The 9037-nt window shown below is 41.3% G+C and overlaps 1 long non-coding RNA gene across 1 annotated transcript; it reads left to right on the top strand.

The window, feature by feature from the left end:
* Positions 1-201: 201 nt before the first annotated feature.
* LOC148145384 (uncharacterized) lies at positions 202-3845 on the top strand. The gene is made up of 2 exons (XR_015761302.1): positions 202-2068; positions 3301-3845. It is a non-coding gene; the product is annotated as an uncharacterized LOC148145384 (long non-coding RNA).
* The last annotated feature ends 5192 nt before the right edge of the window (positions 3846-9037 follow it).

The following is a 9037-nucleotide window of genomic DNA, read 5'->3' as shown; positions in this document are numbered from 1 at the left end:
GATTTGTTTTGAGATTTGCTAAGTGCCTTACTATAACCTCAATAAATTCACACAATTTCCTTATGTTAGGCTAATAGGCTTATAGTTCATTTTCTTGAACTCCCCAGAATTTAGGAAATTTTGGAAAATTAAAACCAATGTATCTGTTATGTCAGCAGTCACCTTTTTTTAATTACCCTAGGAAGAAGTCCATCAGCTAATTGCTCTTGACTGACACAGACCTGGTGAGCTGAAGAGGTTTACAACACAAAGGAAGACTCTATGATCCAGGGATTTGACACATTTATAGTTCTAATGCTTTTCTCAGTACCCTTTCTCTGCTTGTCGAATACTAAATTGGAATAATTCGTTTTCCACAATAGTGTTCCTAAGATATCCTTTTTCTACCAGCTAAGGATCTCCCCAACCCTGTAGTTGACATTGTCTGCAGCCCTGCCCGCATTTCTGCTCCTAACCCTTTCTCATTTTTCTTCCTAGTCCTCACCTTCCACCAAGCCAGCCTCAATTTCCACCAGTTCCCTAGTGTTGCCAGCACCAAACACATCTCCCTATCCTGCCTGAAGGGATCTCCATGACGCCCTGGGCAACTCCTCAATCTCTACCAACACTCTCTGTTGTAGTATCGGCCCTTTAACCACCTCTCCCCTAATGGTCCAAGCGCAGAGAAACGTATGTTTCTGCGTGCATCCTATCGAGCATGGAAAAGCTTTAGAAAAGGGGATGGTGTAGAAAATGAATCAAAATAACCATGGAATATGTGAAACGTGGGCATGCTTTGTTGCAGAATACAGACCTGACATCTCTGTTATGATGTGATTCGTAATGTTTGGAAGTGGTGTGCCCACTTTGAATCATTTCACAGTATTCTAGTGATTATTTCTGTGGCTTTCCCTGATCTGGACATTTCTGTAAGAATCAGTGTTCTGGGTCTTGAACGGGACTTTTTCAGGTTATAATGTAGCATAAATTTGTTTTTCCTAAACAACAAGAGAGCTGTAAACCTCGAGTGGACTTTGTCTCCAGAGGAGCAATTACCGCTAATAGCTTTCTTGATCAGCTCGTTAATGGCCTGTTTCCGTCTGGAGACAGCAGTGAAGCGGGTAATGATTTGATAGCGGGGAATCTTGATTGGATTAAAGGCCCATTTGCTCCTGGTTGGCAAGGGATAATGTGCCTGTTGCTGGAGCAGTTTAAGGCAGGATTGATGGAGTAGCCTCCCCCTGTGATCACTTGTTTTTCAGGGTTTGTTTTCTGTCCGGTTCTTTATAAACCCGTCATCGATAAGGAAGAGTTTCACTTCAGTTTCTCCAAGAACAGGAAAAAAAAGTCAGTGGTTCTTAGTTCATGTATTTGAATAAATAGATACTTTAACGGAAATATAACCAAAAACAGTCAGGGCTGTGAACTTCGCCAGTCCCTCGAAACCAGTTTCCAGAAAAGGGGGAGTATCATTTATAATGCGAGATAGCTGTGCAAAATGCAATCCATTTCCGACCAAAACTAGCTTTTCCGGTGCTTATTCTGTGCAGTTTGACCTTACAGCTGGTAGATAGTGGTACAACGCTGTTTCTGGAATTGCCAGATTTTTAGATTCTCTTTTCAGAGAAATCATTGAATGTAATGGTTGTTGCCTACATTTTAAACGATTGTAAAATGTACAGCCCTCCTTACGGATTGATCGTTATGAATCTTCAGTTTCTTTACACAGATTTTCATGAGATGTTTGTTTTTAAGGGGGCTGGTTGCTAAGTCAACACTTGTAGTTCTCTGACATTCTGGAATGGTTTAAATACAATGTGAGTTTTATCTGTGTGTGTGTGTGTGTGAGAGAGAGAGTGAGAGAGGGTGTTTTCTCTCCCTTTTGCCATGTGTGAAGAACTGGAGCTTGTTTCACGCAAGCAGTTTAGGCGGCCTTTGGCCACACCTATTCCAGAGCTTTGTACAAACAAGGCAGAGAGTGAGGAAGGTCAGCTGCAAGACGAGCTTTCCCAATCCCCGGAGCCACATCTTTCCAAGTGTGGGGTTACCTGTTGGGAGGAACAATTCCTCAAAGCAGACGTTGAAAAAGGTAAGTTTTTTTTTCTAACTACACCCAGGAGCTAGCTGGCCTGATGTTGGGAGGAGGTAGAGACTAGGTGACAAGGCAACTGGATACACCGGGCAGATTTCTCTCTGAAATTGGGTGGGACTGATTAGGTTTTAACCTGCCTGTGTTTACAATACAGTCGAACACTTCACAGAAGCTTCCTGAGCTCGAAGCGAGGGCACTATTGAATTCAAATAGCCTGAGTTAACATTTGTAAACGAAATTTTAAAAAGTGCAATAATTGCGGGATGCTGAAAATCAGAAACAAAAACAGAAATTGATGGAAAAACTCAGCAGGTCTGGCTGCATCTGTGGAAAGAAATCAGAGTTAACGTTTCGGGTCCTGTCACCTTGCCTCAGAACCGGTACATGATCCAGGGCTGATCTCAAAATAAATTTCTACATATCAGTGTGTGTGTATGATTCACTAAACTTTAGTCTTTATTATGTTTAAAATCAGGGTGGTGTGGGGATGGTGTTTAGATTTACATCTTGACATTTTTCCTGCTAAAACTGTACCTGGAACAGCCTGTCAACCGAGAGCAGCCTAAACTTGTCAACATTGTCATCCAATGCACTGCTGCTCACTGGGCGGGGTAGAGAGAGGGAGGGAAGCATATTTCTCACTAAAAAGGTATTTGCTTGTTTTAGTGAAGTTTTATTTCGTGAAACTTTTCTTCAAGTAATAGCACTGATTATTGACAGGAGACACTGAGCAAGTGAAACGTGTGTCTGGTTTCGTGCTTTCATTGAGCAGACAGTAATGTCTGAGTATGCGCTGCAGGTCTCCCGTCCAGCAGCTGTTAAAGGGCCCCTTTGCTACATGCACACTCTCACCACAGTTCCTGCTGTTTGATTCTGTCCTCAACACTGTCTTGGACAGAGCTCAAGACATGGCTCCATTTGAAGACCAATTAGTGGAATATGAAGGAAGCTTTTGCAGCATTAAGTTTTGGAGATGAAGCCCCCGCGGACCATTTACAGTGACAGTTGACGTATCCCAGTGAAAAGCATGAAGCTAATTCAGTGCATCACCTTACTCGGTATTCCAAACTCACTCACCTTTATTACAGTTTGAGATGATCACTTCTACGTTTCAACAAATGTACACTCTGCACTGGTAGAACCTGACTTTTCCTATTGTCCCAGTTATTACTAAAGGCGATTCCACCCGCACTCTACTTCTCATCTGTTTGTTCTTTGTTTCCGCACAGACAGGCCCTCCCGATTAAAATTCCCGCGGGCTGTGTGTGCCGGCGCCTGGTTTTCAACAATTAGCCCCTAATTCCCTCAAGCTCCAAGGTGTGCCATGTCCGGGCGGGTAGCCTTGGTGGAGCCGTTCGCTGTCCACTACCTGCGGGTGCTGAAAGAACTCTTGGCCTTCGTTCTCTTCAGTTACACGGTCTTATTGGGAGCTTTGGTGATAGCTGGCTGGACAACTTACCTTCTCATTGTGAAGTGACCTCCAGGGGAATACTTCCAGTAAGATGTATGCAACAGTCTTAAATAATAAGAAACTCCGCTTAAATGCTCAAGAGGTAGACGATTTCTGCACTTCCCCGTAATCCTGCTATTGACTGTTTTACCGAAATAGGTCCACATTATATTGTTGTATGTAATTTGCAGGTAATCTACCAAAATGAATATAAAGGCGAAAATCAAACAAGCGGCTATTTAATGTGCATCTGGGACAAAGAATGATGTCTATTTGTGCCTGTTACATATTTAACAAAATAAATATCTGGTTTCAGTGTTCGAACCCGCACACTCTTGACTAATGTGTGAGCTTTTGTTAAATTGCCCAAAAGAAGCAAAAAAGGACCAAGTGACATGTATAAAACTAGGTCAAACACAAGGCGGGAACATATAAAAAGTATAAAATTGCAAATCCAGAAAAGGGGTTAATGCACAATTATATCATCAAGAAGCTAATAATTTTGTGTAAATTCAAATTTTCGTTAAAAACTTAAGTAGACGAATCAATGCAATGTCTCGCTAAACTCGACAGATCAATTTCCCCCAAATCGCTGTTTCACGCTGTCCACGTTCTGGGATGATTCCTTTAAACATTACACTGTCTGAGGACGGAGTTTATCCGTTTTAAAAGCAGACTTTCTGACATGCTTCTGAAGGTACAGAAGCAGCCAGAGCGGGCTTCAATTCATTTTAACGAAAATTAAGGGAATTGTGATATCCCGATATAAGCATGGAAAAGAAAAAAAATAAGCACCAGCATGAATTGAATACTTTCACTTTCAGGAGTCTGTAATACCCCACATATACGGTGCTTTCTGATTTTTGAATGATCCCCGTTTAACCTGTGCCCACCTGCTGTGCAGATGCTCTGCAGTGATTAGTGGGTCTTTTTGAACAGAATGATGGTAGTTCCTTGCACAATGTGGGACAGGCAATTCCTCCAAAAATTTCTATCACCAATGTCCAGATTTGACACAACCGTGTTTCTCGAACTTTACAGGGAGAGCCGCTGCGTTAGGGCGGAAGGGAATGAAACTGGGTTGGATCACAGCAAATGTCACTGGACATTTGCCGGGGATCATTTGCAAGTGAGACCGTAAGACAGAGGAGCAGAAATTAGGCCATTCGGTCCATCGACACTGCTTCTTCATTCGATCATGGTTGATAGGGTCTCAACCCCATTTTCCTGCTTTCTCCCCATGTTTTGCATTGTTTCCGAGTGTTTTATTGTAAAGTGTCGTATGGGATGTTTACACATGTCAGCATCAACTAGATCAAATCTAAAGAGTACAAGCTGCCGCAGATTGCTCGCGTCTATCTCTTTCTTTTTATTATTGTATTTTATTTCTTCCTCTCCAGACATAAGTCTTAAAAACAGCCTGTCTGCCCAGTGGACCGGAGTTAGCTGGTGTGAATCTAAAGGGGACAGTTGCTTGCCAGGCGCACAAAGTGATCAGACCTTTCTCCTGCTTCAACTTCTTGGGCCGGCGATTTCTCCAGCGCTCCCACTAGACCATAGATTTCACACCGACTCCTTCCTCTCTGCAATGGGCTTTCAATAAGAAAAAAAATCAGAACATGTCCCCCTAGGCAGGCAGCAGGGTTACAAAAATACCCGTGGCTATGTATTCAGAGAGTGAACGAATAAAGTCTCCAGACCATAACAAACACGGTATTAAAGTGACCTATCAAACTAACCCACAAAGACCAGTTTCATTTGGCCAAATTTCTTTCTTGATGGTTTAATTTCTTTGAGATTTGGAAGAGACTGTTCTCAGGGTGAGTTGCCTGCTGAGGTCATTCTTAAAGTACAGCACCAAGAGGCATGCGTGGACAGCGGAGGGTTTCGCCCAGGTTCAATGACATGCTGCGGTTCACACTGAATGGAACCACATGCTTGGACAATGGCAGGCCTCCGCGGTAGCCAGGCTCAAAGCGAAATGAATAATTTTGTCAGTAAGACGCGGCCAAACCACTCATCCTTGCACTAGAAAGTACTTTCAGTTGCTGGATGGATTCTAAACCATTAAAAATGCATTGTCAATGGTCAGAGGGGCTGCTTCGTCCCTAGAGTGCTATAGATTTAAGTCATTGCTTGATGTTAGTTGTATATGGGCCAGAATGTGAAATTAGGTGTCACCTAAAGAGCTTCATTCAGGGAGAGTGGCAATCTTGATCCATATCTCGTGCATTCATATTTATTAACAGAAACAACTGCCCAAAACTGCTTTGAATGTTTCTATTCCAGGATAATATGGAAATATATTTGTGTGTGTCAGTCAAGGCAATTTGGGGGAAGCAAGAGTGGGAATATTTGGGATGGAGAACATGGTCATTTTTAATATTTCCTGGTTTTGCTGGTGAGTACCAGGTAGCCTCCTGCCCAGTGAATTGATGCTGCAGATCCAGGTTAATGTTGATTTGAAATCATGCCTTGCTCTTCACTGTTCTATACTTCTTTGCTGCATGGTTTTGTGATTAATCAATGAACTATTGACAAGACTTTTCCAATTTTGTACTTTTCGCATGTTCCTGTTTCCTTTTGGCTTGATAGATCTCTTTCCCACCCTCTAAATAATTAAGCTATCTTACACTGAATTGCATCAATGGGTCTGAATAGCTACAGCAGTAATTAGTTTGTAAATTCAGCTGAAGGTGCACTTTTTTGGCCTCAGGATTATGCAAAGTTATCTGAAACAATTCCTGTTTTACTCCAGTGGATGATAAAACAGGACTTGAATATTGCTGAAATGAGAGACATGTTGCTAAGGCTTTTCTTACAATCATCAGAACAAATACAAGAGTGTCAAACTGCAACTGATCACAACAATTTGTATTGTGAGAAAAGGGTGCTGATTGGCTAAGATACTGCCATGGGGAAAACAAGAGGAAAGTATAGGCTCCTTAAATCTTCAGGAAATTCAAAAAAAGGCACAAGACTTGAACATATCCATTATGCTTGGAATGGATCAATGTTTATAAATGAAAGTTGCTTTTGGAATACAATGTAGGAAAGTGTGAGGTTACTTCAGTATGTAGAGGCTTAGACCATTTTTTAAATAAATGCTTTGAAAATCTGAAGAGATTTAGAGACTCCTTAAAGTTAACAATTAAGTTCAGTTAGCAGCTAGGAAGGCAAATGCAATGTTTTGATACAATTCATTTGAGAGGGCTTGAATACAAGAGCATGGGTTCACTACTGAGGCTGTGTAAGGCTGTGATTGGAAGATTGTGAGTGGTCTTGGGCCCTTTCAGTAAGAAGGATGGCCTTGGAGGAGATCCAGAGGACATTTACAAGAATGATCCTGGGGATGAAGGGCTTGTCATATGAGGAGCGGTTGAGGACTCTAAGTCTGTACTTGATGGAGTTTAGAAGGATGAGAGGGGATCTGATTGAAACTTACAGGATGCTGAGAGGCCTGGATAGAGTGGACATGGAGAAGATGTTTCCAATAATAGCAGAGACTAGGACCTGACAGCGCAGTCTCAGAGTGAAGGGACAACCCTTTAGAACTGAGATGAGGAGAAATTTCTTCAGCCAGAGAGTGTTGAATCTGTGGAACTAATTGCCACAGAAGGCTATGGCGACCAAGTCATTGAGCATAGTTAAGACAGGGATAGATAGATTCTTGATTAGTAAGAGGATCAAAGGTTACAGGGAGAAGGCAGGAGAAGAGGTTTAGAAACAGATCAGCTGTGATCAAATGGAGGATGAGACTCTTTGCTGAATGACCTAATCCTGCTCCTGTATCTTCTGGTCTTATTAATGAGTCATATTGTGAGCTCAACTGATGATTTTAAATTTGGTGCATTTGAACAACTGGTTAAAGAAGCTATTTCATGTTGTTACTATGCAATGGCTATGTATCTGACATTTTCCACCAACAGGATGCTGCTATCCGTCCATGATTTGGAGATACCGGTGTTGGACTGGGGTATACAAAGTTAAAAATCACACAGTGCCATGGACAACCACCTGATGAAGGAGTGACGCTCCGAAAGCTAGTGTGCTTCCAATTAAACCTGTTGGACTATAACCTGGTGTTGTGTGATTTTTAGCTATCAGTCCAAGAAGACATTTTGCCTACCCTGCAATTAAGAAATGTCATGTAATGTTGGATATGTAGGTTATGTACCCCTGTCATTGAGTAATTGATTCAAACAGCATATACTTTTGATTGTTTATAATAATGAGTACAGACCATATGTTCAAGCCTTGCATCCTCTTAAAAATTGCCCAGGAGAATCTATTACTTCTCAAGTTTTCTCCACTACAACACATCAGCAGATGTGAGTTGACACCAACCAATCAACACCAGTTTTGCCTGTTATATAAATTAGTTTGGATGTTTAAAATTTGGAATTCTTGCATTTGATTTGATGAGTGCGAACCAACAAGTTTTGGTCACATTTTTATCTTTTCAGCAAGACTACAACAATCAGCTTTTGTTGGGAGTTTTCAGTCAAACAATAATGACGGAGGCACCAACATCTATTATGCATAAGTGAGGTTGTTAGTAACACATTTACAGTAAATACCAACTCAGCATAAAAATTGACTGTACCTTTTAAATGCTGACAAATGATTACAAGTTTGACCTCTGAATGTCAGAACAAAATATTATCTGTTTGCCTTTGTTCTTAATAATTTAGATTGCTCTGTGTAAAGTGTTTTTAGTGGTAATGCACTGAACTGAAGTGGAAACCTCATCGATAAATATTATCAAAAAGCAACTTGCATTTATGATGGGGCCTTCATGTAGAAAAACTGTCTCTCCAACACTTTACACAGGGGAAAACGTCTACTTATAAACAAATTTAAAACAATCATTCATATCTTGTCGCTATCTTTTAAAATTTGGGTTTCCCAACTGATAATGGTAGAGTTTCTACCAGCACCAAGAACAAAAATATCTTGGTTGAAATGGAAAGTGTGAATGTTTCACTTGTGTGTTATTAATGAATAATGGAAGAATATCCAGCAGAGATTTGAAGATATATGTAATGATATGGAAGATATAGACTGTAGGGAAATAGATGGTGACACCTTGCAAAATGTCCATATTACAGAGGAGGAAGTGTTGGATGTCTTGAAACGCATAAAGGTGGATAAATGCCCAGGACCTGATCAGGTGTACCCTAGAACTCTAAAGGAAGCTACAGAAGTGATTGCTGGGCCTCTTGCTGAGATATTTGTATCATCGGTAGTCACAGGTGAGGTGTTGGAAGACTGGAGGTTGGCTAACATGGTGCCACTGTTTAAGATGGATGGTAAGGACAAGCCAGGGAACTATAGACCAGTGAGCCTGACGTCGGTGGTGGGCAAGTTGGTGGAGAGAATCCTGAGGGACAGGATGTACATGTATTTGGAAAGGCAGGGACTGATTATGGATAGTCAACATGGCTTTGTGAGTGGGAAATCATGTCTCATAAACTTGATTGAGTTTTTTGAAGAAGTAATAGAGGATTGATGAG

Source organism: Chiloscyllium plagiosum, unplaced genomic scaffold (genome assembly GCF_037043375.1).
Source record: "Chiloscyllium plagiosum isolate Xiang-an unplaced genomic scaffold, Cpla_swu_hap1 HiC_scaffold_24, whole genome shotgun sequence".
Taxonomy (NCBI): Eukaryota; Metazoa; Chordata; class Chondrichthyes; order Orectolobiformes; family Hemiscylliidae; genus Chiloscyllium; species Chiloscyllium plagiosum.
This window is presented reverse-complemented; position numbering and strand designations above follow the sequence as displayed.